General features: G+C 33.2%; 1 non-coding gene across 1 annotated transcript; it reads left to right on the forward strand.

Annotated features, from left to right (window-relative positions):
• Positions 1 to 14,184: 14,184 nt before the first annotated feature.
• Positions 14,185 to 14,291, forward strand: LOC116134279. The gene has a single exon (XR_004128707.1). It is a non-coding gene; the product is annotated as a small nucleolar RNA R71 (small nucleolar RNA).
• The last annotated feature ends 3,361 nt before the right edge of the window (positions 14,292 to 17,652 follow it).

Below are 17,652 nucleotides of genomic sequence, written 5' to 3' on the forward strand. Positions count from 1 at the left end.
TATGTAACATAAAAAAATATCAACAAAAAGAGATACAACAATTACAGTTAAAACTACATATCAATATTTGTTTTCCTTTATGGATAATAATAATGGTTGACATATTACAAATGGTTTACTAAAGCTACATGGTTTACTAACAAACATCAGATAATATTTATAATACAAATAAAATTGGTTATATTCAGCAGCAACCTATTTTTGATATATGTATGTAACATAAAAAAATATCAACAAAAAGAGGTAGAACAAATACAATTAAAACTATATATCAATATTTGTTTTCCTTTGTCATTGCTAAAATTGAATTAGTTTTATGTGTGTGATGATAAAATGAATGGTTCGACTGTAGGTTTATAGTTATCCAAATTCATCATATAATATATCAAATTAAAACTCCATCTTTCTAGTTTGCAAAGATTTAAACCGCCCATCAATTGGATTTTTATTGAGTAAGTTATGGTCAATTTGCTACTGATTGTTCAGTGGAAATCGAGAAACAGGGGAAAGCAAAATGTATGTGATGATAAAAGGAATGGCTAGCTAGTGGGGCTATAGTTATCCAAATTAAGTGTATAATATATTAAATTAAAGTCATATCTATCTAGTTTTCAAAGATTTAAATTGCTCATCAATTGGATTTTTATTAAGCAAGTTATGACTAATTTACTACTAACTATTAAGTGGAAATCAAGAAATAGGGAAACCGAAATATGTGTGATGATAAAATGAATAGTTTGAAAGTGGGGCTAAAGTTATCCAAATTAAGAATATAATATATCAATTTAAAGCTCTGCATGTCTAGTTTCTAAATATTTAAACCTCTCATCAATTGGATTTTTATTGAGTAAGTTACGGTCAATTTACTACTAACTATTCACTAGAAGCCAAAATGTGTGTGATGATAAAAAGAATGGTTCAGCAGTGGGGCTAAAGCTATCCAAATTAAAAATATAATATATGAAATTAAAGCACCGTCTGTCTAGTTTCTAAAGATTCAATCATCTCATCAATCGGAGTTTTATTGAGCAAGTTATGGTCAATTTACTACTGATTGTTCAGTGGAACCTGAAATATATGTGATGATAAAATGAATGGTTTACTTAACCCAAATTTAAGGGATTATCATATTAGGACTGATAAGAAATATTTCAATAACACCTATTAATTGGGACACATAATCAACTAAAATTAATTCATTTAACATATATACTCGCACATCGGTAGGACATAAACAATTAATCATTCATATAACAAATTAAAATACACGAATGTTTTTATAGAAAATATATTCAACACAAATGAACTGTTTTTACTAATATAAATATGACACATACTCATAGTTCAACTGACAATAGGATCATCATTGATTTGATCTTCGTAAAGTATATGAACATTTCCTTAAAAACAAACATAACAAAATTTCATCGATCTTTATGTTAAGATTGTTAAGGAACAATTATTCATTCGTATAACAATTGTTACCTGAAAAGGAAATCAACAAAAGTTAATTAATCTTCATATTAAAATTGTTAAGGAATACATTTACTGTTTGGCAGGACTAACATAATTAATCATTCAAATAGATTGACTGAACAAAAACAGTCATTCAATCAAATAATAACCATTAAAATAGTTAGGAGATACACTTATAATTTCGTATTAAAATAATTAGAAGATATAATTATAGTTCAGAAGAATGAATCAAAATAACAACTCATTTGACAATGTCAATCGAACATCCTGCCTTTATTCCATGCTAATTCACAAATCTTTGACATATAAACAACAATAAAAACATAAATAAATAAAAAACCATCGATTAACAAAATCATGAGGAACATACGTATTATTGACACAAACTAACATGATCTATAAACAATTAACAAAAGATCAGACATATTGTTAACACCAACTAACATATTGTGATAATACGCAACTGAACATATACCCCTTTGATAACCCCTTATTTAGACCTTTCGAATGCCAACACAATTAAATACGAATTGAATACGAAGAAATGTTTGCAATATCAATACAATGCACCTATATAATTATTAATAGTAATCCCAGACAGATGTCATTAAACCACAATTATTAATAGCAATCTAATGCACCTGTATACTTGTTATTATTGCACATCCAATGCGTCAAAATGGTTACAACTTTTGGAATGCCAATGCAATGCACCTATATTATTATTATTATTAATTATTAATACAGATCCAATAATTTTTATTTAAATACAAACCCAACGTGTCAAGATGGAGCAATTTGATTGGGCTCATTAACACACAAATCCTACTTGTCAATCTAATGTGTCAAGATGGAACAATTCTACAGCCCCAAAATGAGTTCCAAAATGTGCTACGTAATGTAATCAAAATGATACGAACCTTTGGAATACCAATGCAGTGCATTAATATCTCATTAAACCTAATCAAGAAACGTTTGGGTTGATATGAACATTTGGAATATCAATGCAGTGCAATTATATCTCATTAAATCACACATCTAATGTGGCAAGAGGGAGCAATTCTAGAGCTCCAAAATAAAGCAATTTTAGAGCAAAAAAAAAAAAAAAAAAAAAAGTATCCTATGTGTCACTCAAACAGGTATCCTTTTACCTTTGGATTTGGAATACAAATGCAACAATTAATATCTGTCCACATCATCACCAATAAAATTCAACCACATGGCAACCACAAATCCGACGTGTCAAGATAAAACAATTCTACATAAAATGAGTTCAAAATGTGCTACGTGACAAACAACCAAGGGAGGTATTCAGCTTTATATATATATATATATTTCAAGCCCATATCATATTAAAAATTTAAAACTCTCTCCTTTTTCTCCATGACTCTACCTGTTTTTTATGATTTTATTCCAAAAATTCTTTACTCTCTCATTCTTTTTCTCATGTTATTCGCTCTTAAAACTTTTGAAGACTAAAATTATTAAAGCTTTCACTACTCAAGGTGCCACAATTAACTCTGTTTTCGGTTTTATCAGTTTTAGGTATGTGTATTGCTTATTTCAATTTAGTTTATTTTAGGGTTGAATCATATTTTTTTTTTTTTTGTTTAGGTTTTTTATTCTAATTTGAGGGAAAAAGACATGAGCTTGTGAGTTTATTTTGTGTTTTGTGTCTAAGAATGAATCTAGTTTCCTAAATTAAAACCTTAACTATATTTTAAAGGATATTATTCTTCACCTGTCACCCACCACTTTCCTACATTTCAAACGTCACCGTTCAGCTTCTCAAAGTTATTAAAGAAATTTGAGTTACTATCTATGTTTATACAAAGAAAATTCCCTTTTTTTTTATTAATTCATATTAAAAGTCAACGTAATATTGACTTGATTTAAGTTTTGGTTGACTTTAACTTAGGTTAGGTCTGATCAAAGTCATGAAAATTTATATTATAATCTTTGAAAGCCAAAAATTAAAAAAAGGTTTTGCTTAAGGTTTATTCATCACATTAACTCAAAATTTTGCTTCTCATAGATTTATTCAAGTAGGAAAGTATTGTGTTATTGCATTCTTTTCTCTCATGCTCTTGATATTGTATTATTTTCTTTGCTTAAGATTTAGTGAATTTTTAGAGTTTTCACTAGTTGTTTGGCAAATAATGGCAAAGCCGCGAAGACCCTCCTGGGCAAAAATCTTGGATCCGGCACTGGTTGTAAGAGTGGGAATTTTGTAATATTCATAGAAAATAGAATATGTATTAGGTATTTTGGTATATGGGAAAAGTAAGAAACTTGGAAGAAACATGCTTTAAGAGGTCATAACGTGAACGCGTTATTTTGGTAATTTTGGGACTTTTGGCCTCTGGAGGGTAATTCATCATTTGGCTACCTAGATTAGTAAATATTAGTGTTTTAGGGCTAATATGATTTTTGGAGTTTAAAAAAGTATTCTTCCTTTGGGTTTTTTAGAAATGAGATTCCGCACCTATTGATCCAAGATGTCCAATTAAGTACTCCCCAAGTGGCCTAATTCAAAGAAACATCTTTGCCCAATAGACCTCTTTGGATGCTCTAATATTGCCACACTATAACCCATAAAAATTTCCCAATTGAAGTGGCTGGGGTCCACTGGTCTTTGGAAAGGAAAAAAATACTTACTCTGTTTACCTTATTATTCGATTGTAGGCCATTGAGTTGTGGAGCATTCTAGATTTTGCGTTGAGGTGAATTTGGGCCTTGCATTACAAAAGGAGTTATGAAAGTATGCTGATTGGATTCTTGGATTGAAATGGACCTGAAATAGAAATTGTCACTTGTAATAGGCGTTACGAACATTGCCATCGTGTAATGGGCTTTTATGGGACAATTAGTGCTATCTCTTGATAGATTTTTAGAAATGATATCATCATATAATGGGCTTTTATGGGACAATCAGTGTCATTTCTTAGTGAGCTTTTAGCAACAGTGTCATCATATGATGGGCTTTTATGAGGCAATTTGTGCCATCTCTTGTTAGGCTTTTAGCAATGAGTGTTGTGGACTTATATTATGAGAGTGTCATGGGTTTGTATGAAAGAATGCCTCGGGCTTGTGATGAGAAGTGCACTCATATTTAGTGATTTTAAGGGTATTTTGTGTGGGAATTAGGTTTAGTTAGTTAATTTTACTTAATTTTTGTATCTCTTTTGTTTTCTAGAATCACGGTATGTTTTGTGAATTTTCAGGTATTTAGGTGCTGAAAAATGAGGATTTCGAGCATGCACATTGAAGAGTGAAGAACCATAATCATGTAGGAAAAAACGGTTTGAGAATTGAAGTTCAAACGAAGAAGTTATGAATTTTTGGAGATTGTTTGCAAACAAGTGCAGCGAAAGAAGCATGCAAAATGGAAAAAAGTGGGCAGAAACTTCATGCTGTAGTGGATCTATTCATGTGCCTCGATGTATTTCATGAATTTTATGCTCGGGAGTTTTCTACTAGAGTATGTTGCATGCAAATGGGCATAACTTGAGCTACACAAATTCAATTGACTTGATTCTAGTGGCGTTTTAAAGATAAGAGACAAAGCTACAACTTTCATGTTTTGATTATGGGAAGTTCAACCTGGAGTGGTGCTAAAACTTAACCCAAAAGTTATGTCAATGCATAGAAGACAAGAAGACAAGCATATGTGTTATTATGTGTTTTTAATTGAATTGTGACTTGTTACCATACTACCCTCACAACCTTACTACTATAAATAAAGGTCCTTAGCAATATTTTGGGAGAGCTAGGGTTTACTATATCAATTAAAATTAGGAGAGGGTTTTGAAGGAAGGAAAAAGAGGCTCTCCCTAGGGTTTGTAATCAAGTTTTTGAACTCATGCTTTTGGGGGAAGTTGAGGTTTGCTTTCTTGCTAATTATGGGTAACTAAACTCTCCACTATGGATCCATGTAGCCTATTTTGAAGGCTTTGTGTTTTAATCAAAGCTATTGGTTTATCAATTCTATTATGTTCTTGATTCATTTATTGCACTTAATTTCAATTATTAATTACCATTATTGTGTGAGGACCTTTGATGTGAATTGATAGATTGTATGAGTTAGGATTAGGCATGGCCACATGCTAGTCTTAGATAGCTCTTGTGAATGGATGGTTTGTGTTTGTGCATATGCTCTGACAAATGTAATCATTAGGCTAGACTATAGGATTATCAAATACCCCAAAACTTACGATTTTCTCCTCCTCGAGCAAAGAAGAAAAATAAAACAAAAATATATGAAACACAAAAACAACATAAAGATACCCAACTTGAAACAAAATGCAAGTCTCAGAAATTGTTTACGAACGATATTTAAGGAAAAATACTCAGTGTTTCAAAAAGTCGAAATTGATAATCTACTCTATTCCTCTATCCATTCCCCAAGCAAGTAATCCCCAATCCAATCCATCATTCAACTATTCTGATCATTTTATGTAACTAGGTAAAATCTCTAAGACATTTAACAACTCCATAAGCCTATTTTTTTAACTATTCTCCAGCAATGTAGATTCAACATCACTAAGGATCAAAAGGTCTTTTCAGGACTGTAACATTAGGCTCGGGTAGTAGGCTCCAAAGAAAAGATAGGATAACAAAATAGGAGAACTCGGTTTTTCTCATGCATACTCTAAGAGCTACTTTAAGTCATGACATTCCCTCAAAACACAACCTCTAAACTATAGTAAACATCTTTTAGATCCCCCCAAACTTATGGGTTTCTTATTCTTGATTCTGACTTGAACCTTTTTTTTTTTTTTTTTGAAAGATTAAAACATGTACAATAACAATATCTACAGTATTTGGGAAAACCTTTGGGGTTGTTGCCTCCTTTTACAACGTTTTCACCACCCCCAAACTTATGAATTTCCGATTGGGAACCTAGTTACTACCTTTATTGCTCTTCTAAGTTATACTTGTGGTTCGAAGTTCTCCTAAAGTTATGATAAGTGTTTAGGGTGCAAAGGGTTGGACAATTTGGTTGTATAAGAAAAATAAAGCAAAATATTATTAAAAGGCTCAAAAAGGGTTACTAAAGACAATTTAAAATCGGGTTGGCTTGAAAGACTTAAACGTTCCAAAGAATGCCCAAATCATTTCCTCAACAACATCTAATTTAGGATTTCACCTCAAGCAATTCTCAAACAGGTTCTAGAATTCATCAAAATCATCAACATTCTATAATATTTGCATAAAATGTCTCTAAGCATGTTACAATGAATGAATTTTCATGGTTGAACTACTTAGGGAACTTCTAGTTTAAAATAGAGTCAACCTAATTTCAATCTTAGAGAAATACCTCATATTTTCCCAAAAAAAAAAAAAAAAAAAAAAAAAATCCAAACAATCAAAAATCATCATCGACTTATGAGAATCAATTGGGCATCACTTTCATTTAGACTCATAAAACTTAAAAATAAACCCAAAACTAACATCAAACACACAAAAACAATAGAATTCACTAAACTAAACAAAAACAAACAACAATTTTTATGTTTTTCCCTACCCCCAAACTTAAAGTGACATTGTCCTCAATGTCATGCATTAATGCACAGGAATAGAGAAAATAAATTTGGTTCAAAAATACCCTCATATATAATCCGTGAAGTGCAACCGCAATGTAAACGCCTGACATCCGTTCGTCATCTTCATCATCATAAAAATCTGTCAAAACATAACAACTCATGGTGCATTAAAATGTTAGGACACAACAAAGATTGAAAATATGGCTTATTTAACTCAAACACAAAATATCCAAGTTCAAACTTCAAAATAAGAATAAAAATGAAAAGTACCAACATTAAAAAACACAACCACAATTACAATTCTCAAAATGAAATGAAATAAAATTAAAGTTCATCAAAATGAGGCTTTAGAAGGTCAGTCTTCCATGGTGTCTTCATCATCCTCATCCTTGTCCTTTTCATCTTCATCATTGGCTACAGCTTCTGGTGGATAGCTTCAAATTGTTGCTTTCGGAACGATACCATGTCCATTCTATCGAGAATGCATTGTTGATATTGCATCTCAAACATTGTGTGCATTTGGTGACCCATCCATTGCTGGTATTGCATCATGTGTTGTATGTCTTGTGTTAGCTTCTTCACTTGCTCCTTGGTTAAGGCTTTTGTGGAGGAGGAGGGAGCTTGTGGGGTTACTTGATTCCTTAAGGCATCTCTATTCAACTTTTGTATGTACTTAAAATTCAAGATAGGGGCTACTTGGAGCTAGATCTCATTTAGATGAATCTGCACACATGCTTTAGTACACAGAGCAGTAATTAGATGAGGGAAAGGATAAATGGCTCTTACCGGTCTAGCTGATTGCAAAATATAACTCATAATTTTCTTCCCCATGTTCATTCTCTTCATTGTGTGAATACAGTAAATCAGGGCTACCTTTACACTATCCACTGAACTATAATGAGTAACTGAAATCAGTCTTGAACACATGAAATATTGCCAAATTTGAGAGTCAGAGTTCAAGTTGTTGCCAAGAAACTTTCACCTTCTATGCTTCGAAATCTGCCAAGTAGTTCCTAGCTTGGCTATTTGTAATACTCTCTCTTTAGCTAGTATATTCGGAAAATAACAATAAAACTCACAAAATATATATAAGAAAATATACATGTAGATGAGTATAAAATAATGGGCCCATAAGTAATTTTTCTTTACATACAAATCTTTATAAAATATAATAAAGTCACAAAACATCAACTCGACAGTGTTGCCCAACCCTTCCGCTGCGTGACATTCCAAGCGACCGCATCTCACCTATTACCTGCAAAAACATTGAAAACAATGGGGTGAGCACTAATTGCTCAGTAAGTAAACCCGCTATGCTACTCTTCTCTCTCCATTGCTTAAATTCTGAATTTCTTTCCTTACATCACACCTCTCTATTCTTCCCTGTTCTTTCTCTATTCTCTGTCTATTCTCTGTCTATTCTTTGTCTGTTCTTTCTCTATTCTTTCTCTGTTTCTAATTTCTCACTACCCATGATAATAGGTGTGGTATCATGCATAGGTATGATGCAAATGCACAAATGCATAGAATGTGCATTTTCTTTTCTCTTTTCTGTTTCTTTTCTCTGTATTTCTTTCTTTCTTTTTTCTGTTCTTTCTTTCTTTTCTATTATTTCTTTTCTCTTCTTTTCTTTCTTATTCTCTTCTTTCTCTTCTTTTCTTTCTTATTCTTTTCTTTTCTTTCTTATTCTTTGCCGATCGGACTTTGTTGAGGCATGGATTCGGAATCCTAGCTGTGTAAGTGAGTACAGTCCTTATCTACATGCACTTTTATAGACTGTACAAATTCTTCTTCTTCTTAGGCCGCTCACTAAAGGCGGCGTGCATGTAGGAATATTCTTCTGGGTACAGTCCTCATCCACATGTACTCTTACGAACTGTACAAATTCTTCTTCTTCTTAGACCGCTCACTAAAGGTGGCGTCCATGTGGGAATATTCTTCTTCTTGTCACTCACGGGTTCCCCATCACAACAACCTTCTTTTCTTTTATCTTTTTACACTTCTTTAGATAAAATTTCAGATTTGAACTTCTTTAATATTCTCATTTCTTTCTATTTACTCTTTAACATTCTTTAGTGCTTTTTCATGCTCTTATGAGTATGTATGCATGTAGATGGTTTCATGCTTATAATTCTTTCTAAATTCACATGTTTAGATGCCTATGCAATATGGAATGCAAATAGGTCATTCTCTACCTCTACAAACTCATCTCAATATAACACAAATCATACTATACATGTACTTCTCTTTGATATTTCATCAAACAACTTATGTGCACAAAGCAACTCTAATTTGGCTACACTTCTATCTCTTTTCTAAGCCACCAAAAATCTGGTATAAATCTTCCATATTTAACGCCAAACCTGTCCAAAATGTATACTCCAAAATTTCTACCCATTCTTCCATTTCATCCAACTCTCATCAAACATAAAGTAACACAACACTACTTCTCATGGATAAATTCTAACCATCATTCAAATCCATTCCATCAACAATTCTTCATATATAGCATATACATGCATAGAAATTCTCTACAATTCATCCAAACTCTCTCCTTGTTCTTTAATGTTCTCATATATGTGTATGGGCATGGAAATATGCTCATTCTTTGCTATTCTTTCTAAATACAAATGTGAGAATGTGAGAATGCATTATAGCATATAAAGATATCATTAGGGAACTAGTATTCTCTACCAACAACATTCCCATACTTGAAATCAATCATAGATTATTAGACTAAAAAACTAATAATTGGAGGTACTTTTGAGATAGTCAGTCTACGCAGTTCATATTCAAGAAGCAATCTCGAGCTATACATGTCGATTGCTATGATCTTGGTCTCATTTTAAAGCTTAGAGAAGGGCTACAACTTTTATGTTTAAGTCTCAACCCATTTCGATGGGTAAGATGCTCAAACATCACTCATAAGGTCACATATTTGACAGGCAACCATGGTATATGTTTTCTCTTAGGATTTCATCAAACAATTCATATGCACATGCTACTACCATGTTGGGTACGCTTCCACAACTCTCTAATTCAACCAAATTATGAGCCAAAAACTCACTAAATTGAGTACAAACCTGCTAAATTTATCACTTCTCTACACTCCAAATCTCAACACAAAATCTTCCACAACTTCCCCAAATCATCACATAACCATACACTACTTCTCATGGCAAGAATTTATACATTAATAAACATAAAAAAACACCCATAATTCTCTCATACCATCACATACAAACATGCAAAAAAAATTCTTCAACAAGTCTTGCTCAAATTAAAGTTCAAATTAGGTTTACTTACCTTGAATTTGAGCAACTCCAACACTATACTCTCTCTGATAAATTCCCTCATTCTCAAACCCTTTGGATGCTTAGGTTGAAAATCTATCAAAAGTTAGCCAAAATCCTATGAATTATCTTGGAAATTTAATGAAGAAATTTGAGAGAATTTGGGTAGAGAATGACTTGAATGGGGTGAGTGGCTGGTTTCTCTTCTTCAACTCTTAATATCATAAAATAATATATTTAGATTCCCATTTTACCCTTGCACTTTTTATGAAATTCCATCTATGTCCCTTAGTCAATTACCAAAAATCCCTTTTTTTTAACTTCTCCATGTTATTCGATCTCTATTCACTCCCCTTTTTAAACTAATTATGAGTGAAAAGACCATTTACCCCTAATGAAGGTTTAAGGAATTTTCTTCACACTTGTTCAAGATAACTTTAATAAAATTCACTAAGGTATTAGGACATAAATAAGCTACGTACCTTGATGTGGGCGTTACACTATTCTCTAAATTACCTTATCATAATTGGGATCTGCAAAATGTAGCATACTCATCATCCTCACATCAACTAAATCAAAATACCCATTAATCATCCGCGAGTGACATGGAACCGAACACCTCTAACATAAACCTTTCCATTCTAACACTAAGGGAAGTTCGTGTAAAATTCCATTACCGATGATGCACATGCGGTGTGGCTGGGCTCCTGCAGAAATCAAGTCATCCTAAAGCCTCAGTCTATCACTAACCCCGGATAGTTTAAGGAATGAGTCCCTTTCTAATAAAGCCGTTGCTTCAAACATCTCCTCATATTTCTGCTTAGCCTTATCGTTCACAAAACGATCATCATTCATTTTCCCTTTTCCTTTACTACTTTCACCTCCTGTCTTTCTCTTCTTAGTTGATTGACGTTTCACTGAAGCCATCTCAACAATTTCAAAACAATTCGAAACCACACTTCACACCACTCCAATTTGGTTCCACACCAAACTACCCTAAAACACACTTCAATTACTCCCAATCAACCACAACACTTCACATTCCTCAATCAACACACAACACTTCAAAACACACAAAATCAATAACAATTAAATTAATTCCCCAAAAATTCTTCAATTTACACACCAAATTTCTCTCCACAGCTAAAGTTTCAATCACTTCCAAACGCACCAAAACAATAAACAATTGAAATACACCACCACCAAACTATATCCAACAATAAACAAGTCCTAATTATCTTCCAAATCCAACCACAATTTCAAAGAAAGCATAAAAATTCAATTTCAATTAATTTGAGCAATTTCTCCAAAAAAATGTCAATAATTAGCGATTTAATTTGAAAGAGAAATCTTATTACAACCAATCCTAGCTTACTTCACCTTTGATTGTTTGAAATTTCATCATGAATCACAAAATCCCCAAAGTTCTGAAAACTTAGGATTTTCAAAATTTTCTAAACCCTAAGTTTTCAAAATTTTCACCCAGATCAAAACAAAGGTTAAATGTGTTTAGAAGTGATTAGAGGGTGTTGTTTTGGTAAAAAAAATTGGCTAGAAAAGTTGAGTTGAGAGGGGGAGAAAAGGGTTTCATGAAAATGAAAGTGGCTACGTAACCCTTTTTATAGTTTCTAGTTTCGATGCGGCAAGAAAAAAATCTCGTCGTGGCGAATTTGAAAATTTGTTGATCTTGAACATTTTCCTAGTTTCATCATGGCAAGAAATTTTTTTCACCCCGACGAAATTGGAATTCCTTTTGGCTATTTTGGACAAAAGTATTATCACTAAGGCGAGAAAATATCTTTGCTACAACAAACTAGAATTTTCAAATTTCTCCTTCTTTTCAACTCATTTCTTGAAACCACAAATAAAACACAAATTATCAACCTGACAAACACTCAAAAACATAATCTAAAAGAAAAACCCCTAGGTTGCCTCCCAAGAAGCGAAAAGTTAAGAGTCAGTAGCTTGACTTTCCTTATGTCCTTTGTCAATTTGGATAATCCGGGCAAATCACAAATCAACCATTTTCCTTCACCCAAGGCTTCATTAAAAGACGCGTTTCTTCACATGGATCCTTTGGGGGATGCTTAGCTACCCATTGCCACTTCTTTGTCTCTCCCTTGGGGAATTGGTCTTTCACATACACTATTTTGAAATTTGCACCTCTCATTTGTAGGGTTGCGATGAGAATTCAACCAAATCAACTCATGATGAGATTTGTCCTCCATTATCAATTGCGAATTACTTGCAAGTGCGCCTAATTCACTTAAGTGCATTGCATCCACTTCCAACTTAGGATATTTATCCTCAATCTCCCTTGCATCCACAATGTCTACTTTAAAACAAGAATTCAACTCTAAAGGACTCTTCATATCCTAAAACATATTAAATATGACTTCTTCATCTTTCACTCTCATAATAAGCTGTCCTTGTTGAACATCAATCAACATCCTTCCGGTAGTAAGGAATGGTCTTCTTAAAATAAGAGGAATTTCCTTATCCTCTTCCATATCTAGCACTACAAAATTTGCAGGGAAGATAAACTTATCCACCTTTACCAAAACATTCTCAACAATACCCCATGGATATTTAATCGATCTATTCGCCAACTACAAACACATCATTGTAGGTTGTACCTCATTAATCCCAAGCTTCCTAAAAACAGAGAGAGGCATAAGATTAACACTTGCTCTTAAATCACACAAAACTTTATCAAATTGGGTACTTCGCTATAATGCAAGGAATAGTAAAACTCCATAGATCTTTGAGTTTTGGTGGCAATTTCTTTTGGAGTATCATGATGCATTCCTCCGTGAGCATCACTGTTTCATCTTTCTCCAGTTTCCTTCATGAATTTCACATAGCATGGGCTTTGCTACAATGCATTTGCAAAAGGAATATTTATATGAAGTTTCTTAAAAATATTTAGAAATTTAAGAAAAACTCTTATCCTGATTTTGTTTCTTCAACTTTTGTGGAAATGGAATTGATGGAGCATGATGGGTTGCTTCCGGTGGAATCTCAGAATGCAATCTGTTCCTTCTTTCTCAATTGTGCCCTCTCTTCATTTGCTTGTTTTGTGACTTTCTCTTCAACTCGAACCGCTTCTTTTTGTTGAGATTCACTCAAAATTGTGTCATTCCTCAAAGTTATCGCATTGATTTGTTCTTTTGGGTTTGTGACTGTTGTACTAGGCAATGAACCTTCAGATCGTTCCATCAGTGATTCCGACAATTGTACAACTTTAGTCTCCAAATTCTGAATAGACGCTCCTTCATTTCTAAAATTTGTCCTTGTCTCATTCATGAAGCTGGTAATTTCTTGCATAAACTTTCCAAACATCTTTCTTCACCGGTTGTTGAAATTGAGTTGCCGGTCTAGGTGCTCCTTGATTCCCCTAAGAAAGTTAGGGTGGTTTCTTGATCCTAGATTATATGTTTTGGAGTATCGGTTGTTTTGCAGCCTTTGTGAACTTCCCATGTAGTTCAATTGTTCATTTATCGATGAGGAGAAAGGATTTCCCACCTGGCATTCTACACTTGCATAGTTTTCTACACAAAATTCGCAAATTAGTTTAGGAGATTGAATTGAATTAACACTCATGCCTCCCAATTGCTTTTGAAGCGCTGAAATTTGAACGAAAAGTGTGGTGAAGGCATCAACTTCATGAAAACCCTGTACTCTTCTTAGGCATTACTCGATCAGTGGGTCTTTGATAATTGTTACTCACCAATACTTCAAGTAACTCATAAGTGGGTTATGGAGTTTTTTTTTTTTTTTTTAAAGCTCCTCCTAACATGTCATCCACCATAGTTTGAACATTAGATAGCAATCCATTGTAGAAGTTTTGCACTTGCATCCAAATAGGCAAACCGTGGTGTGGACACTTTCTCAATAACTCCTTGTATCTTTCCTATGCCTCATATAAGGATTCACTATCGCTCTGAATGAAGGATGTTATATCATCCCTCATCTTGGCCGACTTAGCTGGTAGAAAATACTTGGCAAGGAATTTTTGCGCTAGCTCATCCCATGTAGTGATAGTTCCCACTGATAGTGACATTAACCTTCCCTTACCTTTGTCCCTCAACGAAAATGGAAATAGTCTTAGTTAAATGGCATCATCCATCACTCTGTTGTGCTTGAATGTATCATAAATCTCCAAAAAGTTAGTTATGTGCAAATTAGGATCCTCACATGTATTACATCCAAACTAAATTGATTGCTAAATCATTTGACTGATCGCTGGCTTGATTTTAAAATTGTTGGCTTGAACTAGTGGTCTTATAGTGCTTGGACCACATCGATCAACTACTGGTATTGAAAATTCCTTCAAAGTTCTTTGGTTAGCCATAATCTTCAAAAACACCTAAAACACCCATCAACAAGAGGAAGAGTTTTACTGAGAGATCCAATCTTTCCAAGCACAATTAGGAACAAAAAAGAAGATAAAGGTAAAAAATGATCTTTGAATTCCTTTAGAAACAGATAGGTGATGCATTAGGCTTGGTCCATCTTCTTATGATGTTAAGTTGTTGTGGTTTTGTAATCTTTCATATAGTTTAAATCAAGAATATATTTCACTGTTATGAACTATCAAATGGCTTTGTTTCAATTTCGTTTTTTGATTACTTCTTTTTGGTGGGGTTGAATTGAGTTTATGTGAAATTGTTTGATTGTGGGTATGCTTCGAAGGTATTTAAATGTGAATTTCATTTAATGCCTTTAAATTCTTAAATGAGTTAGTTTCAATTTGGTTTTTTTATTGTCTATTTTGGTGATTGAGTTTTTCTGATTTGGGTTTGTTTGGATTGTTTAGATGGGAATTTTATTTGCCGGGCATGAAGTCAATTTTTTTTTTTTTTTTTCTGAAATGGGTGTTAGTGGTGGTTGAAATTATTAATGATTCATCTTCTTATGAATTGTGGCTTTTGCTTTAGTAGGTTTTGGTGATTGAAATGGGAGTTGGTTTAGGTTGAAGTTATAAATGATATGTCATTTTATGATTTAGGATCTATTTTGCTCGTAGGATGCTAGACTGGTTATTGATGCTTGTAAGCATGACTTATTATGTTTTGTAGAGGACAACTAGGAAATCTTAGTAACAGTAGATTAACCTTTGGAAATCTGTTTTCTATGGATTTGCTTAAGTTTTTGGCAATTTTCAAGTTCCACATTTTCAAACTTAATGAAAGAACTCAAAGATTTTTGATGGATTGAATTATCTAATGATGATTAATGAAAAGTAATCTCTTTAGTATGTTATTACTATTATAACTTAGTATGTTCTACTTAAATCTCCATTTGAACTGTATATTGTTAGCATTTCAATGCCCTCACTATTTCGTTTGTGTTGTGTTTTTCATTTTGTTGTTGAGGTCAAGTTGTTGGATATTAAGCAAATTAATGTTAGTCCTATATATTGTTATTGCTAATGTTGTATGACGTGATCTTTTTATTTTGAAATGCACTGTTCAAATTGTTTTCGAGTAATTGAATAATTCTTCATGCATGGATTAGGTGAAACATCTATGGCGCGTTTATCTCTAAGGCAAAAGATGCATTTGGTCACACTTTTGATTTTGCACTTGGACATGATGGAAAGCATGTTGACTGTGCTTCAACTTCTTGCTGTGGCTATCTACTTAAAATAGAAATAGAGATAGGCATTCTATAACAGGATGAATAAAGCAATAGATATAATATTAGGTCAATAAATTTACAAAACATGGTTTTTGAGAGTGATAGATAGTGTGTTGAGTATTGTAGAATGTGTAGGAGAGTCTTTCACAAGTTATGTGAGTTACTAAAAAATCATGGCAGGTTACATTCAATTGAATGCTATGTTGAGACTGCATACCATTTTACTAAAAAAACTAGAGTCGATACCAGAGGATTCAACTGAAGAAAGGTGGAAATGGTTCAAGGTACACATTTAAGACGTAGGGACTAAGATTTACATGTTGTTAGGTAACCAGATTATGCACATTACTGATTTTTATTCCCTATTTTTATCCTGTTAGAACTATTTGGGTGCATTAGATGGAACAAATTCAGGGTTCATGTCAACTCAGTTGATAAACCTAGGTATCGCACAAGAAAGAATGAAATTGCAATTAATGATCTTGGTGTTTGCACACCAAGCATGTGATTTATTTATTTCCTACCGGGGTGGGAAGGTTCAACTATAGATGGTAGAGTACCAAGGGATGCCACTAGTAGGAGAAATGGATTAAAGGTGCTCCCAGGTAAAACCTCAATCAAGTTGTGTTGTATATGTTAGGTTAGACTAAGACATTACATGTATATTTTGAGTCTAACATGTTAATTATTCATTATAGGGTTTTACTATTTATGTGATGATGGATACACCAATGGCAAAGGGTTCTTAGCACCATATAGAGGACAAAGATACCATTTGAATGACTGGAGGCAAGTTCATCAACTATCAACACCACAAGAATTTTTCAACATCAAACACTCTTAAGTAAGAAATTGTATTGAGAGATGTTTCGGCAACTCAAAGCCAGATGGGATATTTTGAGAGAAACATATTTTTACCCTATCAAAACCCAATGTAGAATAATTTCTGCTTGTTGCCTTTTACATAATTTCATTAGGACAGAAATGCCCATAGACCTTATTGAGAGTAAGGTTGGTGAAGTGGTCAATACCCAAGAGTAAGAGGATGCCAATGGTGAAGGAGACTTGTTATGTTTGGAATGCATGGAGAGATAATTTAGCTCAAGAAATGTTCAACAGTTGGATGGGTTCGTAACATGTGTAGTTTGGGATTAATATGTACTGTATGTAATTCTATGTTATTGTTCATGTATTGCGATGCAAAACAATTATTCAGTTTACTTTATTTGCGATTGGACTGTTGGATTTTTTATTGTACAACCTGATTGATGCATTATTCAAATGTCGTTGACGGATCTTTTATTGTACAACCTGTTTGATTGTTGGATTTTGAATTGGACTTCCTTAGTTTAAATTAAGTTTACATGGCATGCCTTATTTTTAATTGTACAACCTGTTTGATGCCTCATTTTTATTCGGACTTCTTTAGTATAAATTATTCTTATTTTCTTGCTATTTACCTGTTTCTTGTCTTATTTGCTATGCAAGTTGGTTATAGAACGAACATGTCACCATCACAACCCGACAGTGGCAATAAGAGTTTGACGACCCAACACAAGAGGAAAGGGCAAAGGGAAGACTTTCGGTGTTAAAAGACAGTGGACGAAGATAGAGGACACCCAACTAATTGAATGTCTGCTATAACTAAAGGATAATGTCCAATGTAGAGCAAATAATGGGACGTTTAGAGTTAG

The sequence above is a fragment of the Pistacia vera genome, unplaced genomic scaffold (genome assembly GCF_008641045.1).
Source record: "Pistacia vera cultivar Batoury unplaced genomic scaffold, PisVer_v2 Contig108, whole genome shotgun sequence".
Classification (NCBI taxonomy): Eukaryota; Viridiplantae; Streptophyta; class Magnoliopsida; order Sapindales; family Anacardiaceae; genus Pistacia; species Pistacia vera.